Genomic DNA, 12885 nt, shown 5'->3' on the forward strand with positions numbered 1-12885 from the left:
AAATGCCATTAAAAAGAATTAAAGAAAAGGACATAAATTAAAACAGTACCAGAAGCAACCTCGGTGTCCAGGTGGCTGTCCCACACACCAGGCAGCTGAGAGAGATCAGTCAACTCCCTTCCCTTGCTGCCAGCTGCTGTCAGGGAGAATGCAGAAAAGACTGATAAAATCCATGTTTCTCAGCCTTGGAAAGGGAGGATGCGGCCTTTATCAAACAACTGTTTCCCCTTCTTTATGTGGCAGGACATTCCCCCCAGAAATCCAGGAGGCGGAAGGATGTTCGGCGAACGCTGTTTGTGGGAGCTTTTAATAGCTAAAAGACTTACGGCTTAATAGCAGTGGACAAGAATTCCCTAATGGTAAGTAAAATATCACAGATGTTCTAGTGTCAGAAAAATGATACAGCCCAAACAGATTCTCTAGGGAAAGATCCCACAGCCGACAATTCGGCAATGTCAGATGAAGCCTGGAGAGAGGGTGGATGGTTCAGGGCAAACCATCACCTTTCCTGTAGAAACAACTCAAGCCCCTTGGTCTGTTGGTGATGGGATGGACGTTTCCTCTCTAAGGCTACTGGGGCCTGAGGCACTGCTCTCAGAATGCCCTGGGGCAAAAAGACACCCAACGGTATTTCCATGGGAACAACATGCAACGTTCAAGAGATTCTCAGAGACCGGCTCAGGGCACCATCTCTCCATCTAGAAGAATCCCGTTACTGCTACTCTGGCTAATAATATAGGGTAAATGCCGTTATCAAAGTAAAACAAGGGATCTCATGGTTCCCCTAGAAGAGGAATGTTCAAGAATGCCCTGTGGGTCCCTGGGCCCCTGATCAGGCAACGGAAACTGGCCTACCTCGCCCTCCTGAGCGATCTCTCTGCCTGTCCCAACTCAGACGCACTGGGATTTTACTCCAAAACCAGGTCAGCCAGGCCTAAAAGATGCTTAAATCTTCTGGGGTGGGGCAATTTCTGGTTAGCAGGTGCCACTGGGCTTGATTGACTTGAAAGATGTTTTTCAGGAATTATTGCTTATTGCCAGTTATTGCTGCATTCTCAAATAGGGGTCATGGCTGCTTACGGGGTCTCTTAGCTAATTTGTATGCAAATATCCCTAGACGATGGGAAGCTGCGTGGCCCAGTGTATGGAGGTGTCAGAAGAACCTGGGTTCTAATCCCGGTTCTGCCCCTTGTCTGCTGTGTGACCTTGGGCTAATCCCTTAACTTCTCTGTGCCTCATTCACCTTGTCTGTAAAATGGGGATAAAGATTGTGAGCCCCATGAGGGGGACTGTGTCCAGCCGGATAAGCTTGTATCAACCCCAGTGCTTAGTACAGTTCTTGGAACATAGTAAGTGTTTAACAAGTACCATAAAAATACTGCTTCTTCAAACTATCCTGCCAAACCCTGGTACCAGCAATCAGTCAACCAATCAGTGGTACTTACTGAGCACTTACTGTGTGCAGAGCGCTGTACTAAGCGCTTGAGAGAGTCCAGTTTAACAGAGTTGATAGACATGCTCCCTGTCCACAACGATCTTACAGTGTAGAGGACCGTTAGCGGTTAAAAAGCACTGGTTTCTTGGTGTCTTGTTTCTTGTCTCTTGTCACTTGTCACTTGTTTCTTGGTGTCTAAGAAACCGTTAAAAAGCACTGTGGCCCAGTGGATAGAACACGGGCCGAGGAGTAAGAAGGACCTGAGTTCTAATCCCGGTTCCACCACTTGTCTGCTGTGTGACCTTGGGCAAGTCACTTCTCGTCTCTGCGCCTCAGTTACCTCATCTGAAAAATGGGGCTTGAGACTGAGCCCTATGTGGGACAGGGACTATGTACAACCTAATTTGCTTGTATCCACCCAGGAACTTAGTGCAGTGTCTGGCACATAGTAAGTGCTTAACAAATACCAAAATTATTATTATTATTATGACAATGACAGGCAATAACTATAATAATAGTTAAATGCTTACTCTGTGCCAAGCTCTGTTCTAAGCACTGGGGTAGATACAAGGTAATCAGATTGGACATAGACCCTGTCCCACATGGGGCTCACACTCTTAATCCTCATTTTGCAGATGAGGTAACTGAGGCACAGAGAAGCTGTGACTTGCCCAAGGTCACACAGCAGACAAGTGATGGAGCCAGGATTGGAACCCACGTCCTCTGACTCCCAAGCCCCTGCGCTAGCAACTGGGCCATGCTGCTTTTCAATAGGTCATCTGAGACTGTGGTGTGAAGGCAGAGCTGAAGGGAGCAGGGGAGAGTCAGGTTCATTCCTTCATTCAATCGTATTTATTGAGCGCTTACTGTGTGCAGAGCACTGTACTAAGCGCTTGGGAAGTACAAGTTGGCAACATATAGAGATGGTCCCTACCCAACGATGGGCTCACAGTCTGGAAGGGGGAGACTTTGGTGTGGGGAAAATGGAAGTCAGAGTTGGGGAGGTCGGAGATGGGGCAGGGTTTTAGAAATGGTGGCCTAGTGGATAGAGCGCAGGCCGCGGAGTCTGCCACATGTCTGTTGTGTGACCTTGGGCAAGTCACTTCACTTCTTTGTGCCACGGTTACCTCATAAATTTATTTTATTTTGTTAGAATGTTTGGTTTTGTTCTCTGTCTCCCCCTTTTAGACTGTGAGCCCACTGTTGGGTAGGGACTGTCACTATATGTTGCCAACTTGTACTTCCCAAGTGCTTAGTACAGTGCTCTGCACACAGTAAGCACTCAATAAATATGATTGATTGATTGATGGGGACTTAGACCGTGAGCCCTGTGTGAGACAAGGACTGCATCCAACCTGATTAGTTTGTATTTGCAGAAGCAGCGTGGCTCAATGGAAAGAGCCCAGGCTTGGGAGTCAGAGGTCATGGGTTCAAATCCTGGCTCCGCCACTTGTCAGCTGGGTGACTTTGGGCAAGTCACTTCACTTCTCTGGGCCTCAGCTACTTCATCTGTAAAATGGGGATTAAGACTGTGAGCCCCACGTGGGACAACTTGATCACCTTGTATCCTCCCCAGTGCTTAGAATAGTGCTTTGCACATAGTAAGTGCTTAACAAATGCCATTATTATTTACCCCAGCATGTAGCACAGTGCCTGGAACATAGTATATGTTTGTACGTATTTATTACTCTATTTTATTTGTACATGTTTATTCTATTTTATTTTGTTAATATGTTTTGTTTTGTTCTCTGTCTCCCCTTTCCAGACTGTGAGCCTGTCGTTGGGTAGGGACCATCTCTATATGTTGCCAACTTGTACTTCCCAAGCGCTTAGTACAGTGCTCTGCACACAGTAAGCGCTCAATAGATACGATTGATTGAATGAATGAATAGTACACGCCTAACAAATACCGCAGTTATCATTCGGCCCGTAACCCAGGAGACCGCCAAGACCCCCGCTCCACCCTTAACAAGGCTGGGCCCCTTGAAAATTGTGACCTCACTGGGGGCCAAACCAAAAGCCACCAATAGCAGATCAGGGGTCGGTTCTGGAGAAATAGAGGATTCGAAGGTGGACGGAGACCTGGGTGGAAACGATCACAAAATGCTAGCCTTCGAGATCCTAAGGAACAGAAGAAACTAAGATGGCAAGAGCCGAAAAAGTGAACTTTTAGAAAAAACGATTTTTGACAAGCTTGGGGCACCAGCAGGAAGGAGCCAGTGCGAAGGCGGGACCCGATGAGACCAAGAAGCCTGGGAAGGGGGTACAGTATACAGCCGTGGGGGCCCAAAGGCAAACTTGCCCTGTAGAAGTGGGGTGAAGCCTCCCGTCCCTAGTGACGCCGTGACCCGGAGTGGATAGGGAGGCAGAGGTGGGGGACACCAGGTGGGCCGCAGATCCACAGATCCTGGGTGAGCACTGGTTCTCCTGCCGTGCCCCAGCCCACCTTTCCTCCAACTCCTTTCTTCTTCCCCACAGCCAGATGAAATCGTGGCACAGTGCCTGTGTCCTCAAAGGACCGAGGAGCTGCTGGGCAGATCTGACCTGACTAGGGCCCTGCCTGTGACCCCAAGATCTGAGGTCCCTGGACCCCACCCTGATAAGGGCTCTTAATACAACCTGGCACTCAGCCTTCTGGCCTAGAATGTAAGCGCTTAGTACAGTGCTCTGCACACAGTAAGCGCTCAATAAATACGATTGAATGAATAGAATGTAAACTCCTCTGGATTGTAAGATTCCCTAGATTGTGAACTCCTCTAGATGGTAAAATACCCTATATTGTGAACTCCTCTAGATGGTAAAATTCCCCAGACTGTGAACTCCTCTAGACTGTAAAATCACCTAGGTTGTAAGCTCTTCTAGATTGTAAACCCCTCTAGATTGCAAGATCCACTATGGACTCCTTTAGTTTGTAAAATCCTGTAGACTGTAAAATCCTCTAGAATGTAAACTCCCCCAGATTGTAAAATCCACTAGATTATAAAATCTACTGGATTGTAAGATCTAAGATTCCCTAGATTGTGAACTCCTCTGGATTGTAAAATTCCCTAGATTGTGAACTCCTCTAGACGGTAAAATACCCTAGGTTCTGAGCTCCTCTAGATGGTAAAATACCCTAGACTGTAAACTCCTCTAGACTGTAAAATCACCTAGATTGTAAACTCTTCTAGATTGTAATACACTCTAGATTGCAAGATCCACTAGATTGTGGACTCCTTTAGTTTGTAAAATCCTGTAGACTATAAAATCCTCTAGAATGTAAACTCCCCCAGATTGTAAAATCCGCTAGATTATAAAATCTACTAGATTGTAAGATTCACTGGACTGTTAACTCCCCTAGATGGTAAACTCCCTTAGAGTATAAAATCCCCTAGATTGTAAACTCCGCTAGTTAGCTTTGTAAAATCCACTAGGTTGTACACTCCTCTAGAATGAAAACTCTCGATTGCAAACTCCACTGGATTTATAAAATCCTCTAAATTGTAAACTCCACTAAATTGTAAAATCCACTGCATTGTAAAAGCCACTAGATTGTAAACTCCACTGAATTGTAAAATCCACTAGATTGTAAACTACTCTAGATTGTAAACTCTACTGGATTGTAAAATCCACTAGATTGTAAACTCCTTGAGGGTAGGGATCCATTAACTCTATTGGACTCTCCCAATATAAACAATATAACAGACCCATTCCCTGCCCACAACGAGCTTGCAGCCTAGACGGGAGTAGGTTCCAAGCAAACCGAGCGTGGTTCCTTGGAAGAAGGATAAGAGATAATTCCGAGGGACCGCATCATTTAGAAAAATGGGTCATCAATAAAAGAATGTCTTTCCCATCACTGCAGACAACACCACTACCCTCCCTACCTCATGAACCCGTAATCTTGGCGTTGTCCTCGACTCATCTCCCTCATTCCACCCACATATTCAATCTATCACCAAATCCTGTTGGTTCAACACTGCCAGAATCTGCCCTTTCCTCTTCATGCTGATCCAAGTACTGCTCCTATCCAGCCTTGACGCATCTGCCTCTTTGCCGACCTCCTGGGCTCCTGTCTCTCCACACTCCAATCTATATTTCACTCTGCTGCAGGAATCATTTATCCACAAAAATGATCAGTTCATGTCTCCCCACTCCTCAAGAACCTCCAATGGCTGCTTATTCACCTCCACATCAAACAGAAATGTCTTCCCACTGACTTTAAAGCACCCAATCAGCTCACCCTATCCTACCTCACCTCACTAATCGCCTATTACAGCCCAGGCAGAGCACCTCACTCCTCTAGTGCCAGTTTACTCACTGGGCCCCGATCTCTTCAATCTTGCTGCTGACCCCTTTCCCACAACATGGCTCAGTGGAAAGAGCCCGGGCTTGGGAGTCAGAGATCATGGGTTCAATTCCCGGCTCCACCAATTGACAGCTGTGTGACTTTGGGCAAGTCACTTAACTAATTTGTGCCTCAGTTCCCTCATCTGTAAAATAGGGATTAAGACTGTGAGCACCATGTGGGACAACCTGATCACCTTGTAACCCTCCCAGCGCTTAGAACAGTGCTTCACACATAGTAAGCGCTTAACAAATGCTATTATTATTATTATCTCCTCCAAGAGACCTTCCCCAATTAAACCCTCTTTTCAATCAATCAATCGTATTTATTTATTTATTGAGTGCTTACTGCACACAGTAAGCGCTCTTTTCCCCGGCTCTCTCTCCTTCATCATCTCTGCACTTCCATCTGTGACCCTTCTACACTTAATATTAGCCCTTCCCCAAGCCCATAGCACTTATAAGCATATCTTTAAATTATATATTATAAACTTCTTATTTATTCATATTAATGTTTTTCTCCCCCTCTGAGTCTGTAAGTTCATTAGAGGCAGGGAATACGTCTGCTAATTCTGCTGTATTGTACCATCCCGAGTACTTAGTACATAGTAAATGCTCAATAAATAGGATCGATTGAATGAAGTTCAATAAGTTAAAGGTTACTCACTTAGAGATAAAATGTCTTTCATAGATTGCAGATGTGGAAAAAAAGCCGGGCTCAAGTAATGAAGAAGAAGACCCGGCTATCAGAGTGAACTACAAGCTGAAAGTGAGTGAGTTCTCTGGGGTTCTTACCAAAAACAGAAAATGATCCTGGGGTTCATTAAGAGGAGTCTATTATGCCATGCTTCCAGCTTACCGTGAATTGGTCAGATCCTTAGAAAATAAGAACATATGTTCTGGCCTGTTTCATAGTAATATCGAATGCCTATCCGGAGCAATGCACCAAATGAAGCAGCTTGGCCCATTGAATAATAATAATAATGATGGCATTTATTAAACACTTACTATGTGCAAAGCACTGTTCAGGTTACAAGGTGATCAGGTTGTCCCATGGGGGGCTCACGGTCTTAATCCCCATTTTACAGATGAGGTAATTTAGGCCCAGAGAAGTTAAGTGACTTGTCCAAAGTCACACAGCTGACAATTGCTGGAGATGGGATTTGAACCCATGACCTCTGACTCCAAAGTCCATGCTCTTTCCACTGAGCCACGCTTCTTCTCTAGAATATGGATCTGGGTATCAGAAGGAACTGAGTTCTAATTCTGACTCCACTACTTTTCATTCATTCATTCAATCGTATTTATTGAGCGCTTACTGTGTGAGAGCATTTATCTGCTGGGTGACCTTGGGCAAGTTACTGCACTTGTCTGGGCCTCAGTTGCCTCATCTGTAAAATGTCAACTAGATTATGAGGGATTTGCTTGTATCCAGCCCACTGTTTAGTACAGTGCCTGGCACATAGTAAGCACTTAACAAATACCATAAAAAAGACATTCAATGAGAGCTGCATGTGGTATTCCAAAGGGAGATGAAACAAGGTCTGGGGTTTTTTTGTTTTTTTTAATTGGCATTTATTAAGCGCTTACTATGTGCAAAGCACTGTTCTAAGTGCTGGGGAGGTTACAAAGTGATCAGGTTGTCCCACGGGGGGCTCACAGTCCTAATCCCTATTTCACAGATGAGGTAACTGAGGCCCAGAGAAGTTAAGTTACTTTCCCAAAGTCACACAGCTGACAATTGGCGGAGCCGGGTTCCATTTTCTAGGATCAATGATCGATCAGTCAATTAATTAGCAGTATTTATTGAGTGTTTATTGTGTGTAGAATGCTGGTCTAAGAGCTTGAGAAAGTACAGTAGAACATAGTTGAAAGACCAATCCCTGCCCACAAGGAGCTTTCAGTCTACAGTACTTTCCTGAGATTGCTCAGCATTTTGCTGGTCATTTCACTCCCTGCCTGACACCGAAGTGCAATTGGAATGAAAGTTGATAAGAATTCATTCAGTTGCATTTATTGAGCGCTTACTGTGTGCAGAGCACTGTACTAGGTGCTTGATAATCCCCAGGTCTCTTCCCTGAGTCATAAGTGAAAACTATAATAATAATAATAATAATAATAATAATAATAATAATAATAATGTTGGCATTTGTTAGGCGCTTACTAAGTGCAAAGCACTGTTCTAAGCACTGGCGGAGGATACAAAGTGATCAGGTTGTCCCATGTGGAGTTCACAGTCTTAATCCCCATTTTACAGATGAGGTAACTGAGGCTCAGAGAAGTTAAGTGACTTGCTCAAGGTCACACAGCAGACATGTGGGGGAGCCGCGATTCGAACCCATGACCTCTGACTCCAAAGCCCGTGCTCTTTCCACTGAGCCATAATAGTGATAGTATTAAATTGGCTTTTATTAGGTGCTTATTACGTGCCAAGCACTGCATTAGGCACTGGGGTAGATACAAGATCATCAGGTCCCATATAATAATAATAATGATGGTATTTGTTAAGCACTTACTATGTGCCAACCACTGTTCTAAGCGCTGGGATCGATACAAGGTGATCAGGTTGTCCCACGTGGGGCTCACAGTCTTAATCCCCATTTTACAGGTGAGGGAACTGAGGCACAGGGAATTTAAGTGACTTGCCCAAAGTCACACAGCTGACAAGTGGAAGAGCCGGGATTAGAACTCAGGTCCTCTGAATCCCAGGCCTGGGCTCTTTCCACTAAGCCACACTGCTTCTCCCTCCAATCCGGCCCCTCCCCGGATTGATGTTGGGAGGTTTTGACTCAGAAGGCCCCTGTGCAGGTGGAGTTTAGATCACCTTTCCCTAGGAAATATTTCTGATGTTTTATGTTTTATTCTTTGACAGTTGTTTGACTCGGGCTCCCAGTAACAGCCTCCAGGCTTCTAGGGGGCTACTTTTCTCATAGCTACTCCCTTCAGCTTTATGTTCACTAAGGTTCATAGTTAACCGTGGTTATCTATTTCAAGAATATAATATCCCTTCTTTCCCCGTAAAAAATGTGAAATGCAATTGAGTACGATCACTACGACCAAAAGACTTTCCCGCGTAGCCTTCCTGTAGCAGATGCTGCCCATGAATCAGAGTGAAATCCTGGACATTAACTTTCCCAGTAGGCTGTAGGGGCAGGTGTTCCACAAAACTGAACTGGATCCCATCCACAAACTTGATAATAATAATAATGATGGAATTTGTTAAGCGCTTACTATGTGCAGAGCACTGTTCTAAGCGCTGCGGAGATACAAGGTGATCAGGTTGTCCCACGGGGGGCTCAGAATCTTAATCCCCATTTTACAGATGAGGGAACTGAGGCCCAGAGAAGTTAAGTGACTTGCCCAAAGTCACACAGCTGACAAGTGGCAGAGCCGGGATTTGATCTCCCCTTTCCATCTAAATGAGCTATTGGGCCAGTCCCTGAAAGGACATTCTAGAGCTGGAGAGGAACAGATATGTGACCTTGGGCAAGTCACTTAACTTCTCTGTGCCTCAGTTACCTCATCCGTAAAATAATAATAATAATAATAATAATAATGGCATTTATTAAACACTTACTATGTGCAAGGCACTGTTCTAAGCGCTGGGAGTATACAAGGTGATCAGGTTGTCCCACAGGGGGCTTACATTCTTCATCCCCATTTTACAGTTGAGATAACTGAGGCCCAGAGAAGTTAAGTGGCTCACCCAAAGTCATACAGCCAACAAGTGGCAGAGCCAGGATTCAAACCCATGACCTCTGACTCCAAAGCCCAGGCTCTTTTCCACTGAGCCACACTGCAAAAACACGGGCTTGGGAGTCAGAGGACATGGTTCTAATCCCAGCCCTGTCACATGTCTGCTCTGTGACCTTAGGCAAATCACTTCACTTCTCTGAGCCTCAGTCACCTTATCTGTGAAATGGGGATGAAGACTGCGAGCTCCACGTGGGACAACCCGGTTACTTTGTAGCTACCCCAGTGCCTCAAACGGCGCTTGGCACATAGTAAGCGCTTAACAAATACCATCATCATTATTATTATTAATCCACTAAGCCACGCAGCTTCTCAAGCTGGATTTGCCATTGACCAACTCCCTCGACAACGGGATGAGGAGGGCAGCAAAACCAACTGAGAGAAAAGCTCCATTAGCCAGAGGTGGGAAGCACCGTGTCCGCCCCTGCGCTGTCTGAAGACGCTGCTAGTTTTGAGGGGCGGGGGGCTTGAGTCACAGTTGGAACCAGGAAGCCGGCGACTAGGGCCTGATTCACCAGCCAGCCTGGTTGTCCTCATCACCGTGGGATGGGGCTCACCTCTCTTCCCCGTCCCCCTCTGGAGGGAAGAGCCGCCCCCGCAGAGAGGCCGTGGCTCGGTCTGGGTCAGATGCCTGCCCGCCCCGCCCTCCGGCAACCTCCGCTGACAGCTGAACATACCCGAGGCCTTGCCAACTATTCCCCAGAAGGTCAGGTGACATCCCTTCCCCACCTCCCCGTGTTGCCCAGCCCGCCTGGATTTTCCACCCAGAGGAAACCCAGGGAGCAGAGCCTTCGCCGGAGCACGGAGCGAGCCGCTCCCTTGGACCACTGGGCAGGAGGCCTCCTTCCCCACCCACGGGCACCGAGCAGCCTCCGCTGGAACAAGCTGGGGTGAGTGTCCTCCCTGCCCCTCATTGGGCTGGGCATAGTCAGAAGGGAGGGCAGGAGGCCGGGGGAGACCAGGCTTTTGGGACTCAGACCGAGTCACCAGCCTCTGTCCGGTTGAGCAGGCGAGCCCAGTCCAAAGAGACGGATCACGTTTCTGCTCCCGGACAGTCGCCTTGCTGGCCCTCAGGTGGACGGGACTCAGTTGGCTTGGATGCAGGGTGCCCCGGGACCTCACCTGCAGGAGCAGAGTGATGTCATTTCCTCTTTTCCTCCATGCCCTGGGTCCCTCAGGGCTGCCACTCCAATGTCCTACTACCACTGAAGTGCTCTTAGAGCCTCGAGGGCTGGAGGCCATAGGAAGACTGGCGGGCTGGCGATCAGCAGCCGCTGCCACTGTGCTGAATCCAAGAGATTCCCGTTGGCTCCTGATATTTAACACCTCACTGGGGCCACGGCTGAGGGCCCGGACGTGGGAGGTGGATGGCACGGCTGGCCGGGATGGTTTATCCGGGGCAGCTGCTGGAGTTTAAAATTGCCGCCTGTTTGGGGGAAGCAGGAGGTGCCCCCTGGTAAGGCTGGAGGCCAGGGGACAGCGCGTCCTGTCCCCACCTTACCACCACAAGAAGGCAGATGGACGGTCAGCGGGGTAGGTTGCCAGGAGGCCGAAACAGGAGCAGCAGAAAGGCTCTGGCCAGTTGCCCCAGGGTGCAGCCAGGCCTGCCCTGGACCCAGAGGAAAGCTACAGGGTGTGAGTTTCAGGGCTTCCCCAGAACCTACTCAGAAAACCTACTCAACTCCCAACCAGTATGTGGGTAGATTGGGGGTGTCAGCAGAGGAAGGCAGTGCCAGATTGAGAGACTCTCTCTGTCTCTTATACTCTGAGCCCACTGTTGGGAAGGGGCTGTCTCTCTATGTTTCCAAATTGTACTTCCCAAGCGCTTAGTACAGTGCTCTGCACACAGTAAGCACTCAATAAATGCGATTGATTGGTTGATTGATTGTCTCCTCTCTTTCTCCCTGCTTTCTCTCCGTGTGAGTGTCTCCCTGGCTCCCTCACTCTGTCTCTGCCTCTTCTCTTGTTTCTCTGCTTCCTCCCCCTGTAGTTCTCTCCTCTCTATCTCCCTCATTCTATCTCTTTCTCCCTCTCCGTCTCACTTTCTCTGTCTCCCTCTTTCTGTCTCTCTCTTTTCCTCCTCTCTTTCTCTCTATCTCTCTGCCTCATTTTCTGTCTTTGTCTCGCCCTCTTTCTGTTCTGTCTCACTTTATCTCCCTGTCTCCTGCTTTCTGACTCTCTCTCCTCCCTCTCTTCCTCCCTCTCCATCTCTCTACCTCGCTCTCTATCTTTCTGTTTCTCCCTCTCTCACTTTCTGTTTCTCCCTCTCTCGCTTTCTGTTTCTCCCTCTCTCGCTTTCTGTTTCTCCCTCTCTGTCTCTGTCGCTGTCTCTTATTTTTTTCCCTCTGGCTGAGCAAGAGAGCTGAATAAATCATTCCCCTGCAGAGGCCTGTATCTCGGAGATCTGGTTCATCAGAGGCTAGAGGACCAACGATAAACTTTAGGAACATTATATTCTTCCAAGGGAGGAAATCCAAGGAACAGCCAGGGGGGCAGGCGGGCATGGTGGGCCCAGGATTTATGAGAGGGCAACTGGGAGCGCGTGGAGCGTTTCATTCCGAGGTACTCTGCCACACAATACAATTATTCTTTCCCATCGAGCCAGATCCCTGTGAGGTGGAGAAAAGCCGCACTTTGAAATTCACCGAGAAATAATGTGGTGCCCGGCTGACAGAGCGGAAAGTGCGGAGGTGAAAAGCTGGGAGGGAGGCAGGGAGAGAGGCAGGCAGGCAGGAGCAGCTATTGGATTCATCGAGCTGGGACTGTTTGGCCGTAAGAGGTGGGTCTCAATGAGCAGGAAGGAATCACAGGCTGCCTGAGATGTCAGGAGACTAATGACAACTGCCTCTTTGTGGTTCACGTCAATGATATCATTTTATCCCCCCAATAGTTCTGTGAGGCAGGAGGAAGCAGGTATCGTTTTCCCCATTTTACAGATGGAAAACAGGAGGAGGCCGCTTTAACCAACGGTAACAGTGTGTCCTAGTGGACAGAGCACAGGCTCGGGAGTCAGAAGGACCTGAATTCTAATTCCAGCTCTGCCACTTGTTTGTTTGTTTTGTTGTGTAAGCAAGTCAGGTAACTTCTCTAGGCCTCAGTTACCTCATTTGAAAAATGGGGATTAATACTGTGGGACATGACCTGTGTCCAACCTGATTAGCTTGTAACTACCCCAGTGCCCAGTAAAGTGCCTGGCACATTCATTCATTCAGTCAGTCATATTGTCAGTTGTGTGACTTTGGGCAAGTCACTTAACCTTCTCTGTTCCTCGGTTATCTCATCTGTAAAATGGGGATTAAGACTGTGAGCCTCACGTGGGACAACCTGATCACCTAGTATCCTCCCCAGCGCTTAGAACAGTGCTTGGCACA

The 12885-nt window shown here is 47.6% G+C and overlaps 1 protein-coding gene across 8 annotated transcripts in view; it reads left to right on the forward strand.

Annotated features, from left to right (window-relative positions):
• The first annotated feature begins 673 nt into the window (after positions 1–673).
• The window catches only part of IP6K3 (inositol hexakisphosphate kinase 3), a 69261-nt gene continuing 57049 nt past the window's right edge, over positions 674–12885 (forward strand). For 3 of the 8 annotated variants that reach the window (XM_038749660.1, XM_038749666.1, XM_038749667.1), the window contains exons 1-3: positions 3496–3698; positions 6453–6530; positions 10261–10404. The gene's annotated coding sequence lies outside the window, so the exon portion shown is untranslated. The other 5 variants (XM_038749664.1, XM_038749662.1, XM_038749661.1 and 2 more) reach the window with 5 other exon arrangements.

The sequence above is a fragment of the Tachyglossus aculeatus genome, chromosome 7 (genome assembly GCF_015852505.1).
Source record: "Tachyglossus aculeatus isolate mTacAcu1 chromosome 7, mTacAcu1.pri, whole genome shotgun sequence".
Lineage (NCBI taxonomy): Eukaryota > Metazoa > Chordata > Mammalia > Monotremata > Tachyglossidae > Tachyglossus > Tachyglossus aculeatus.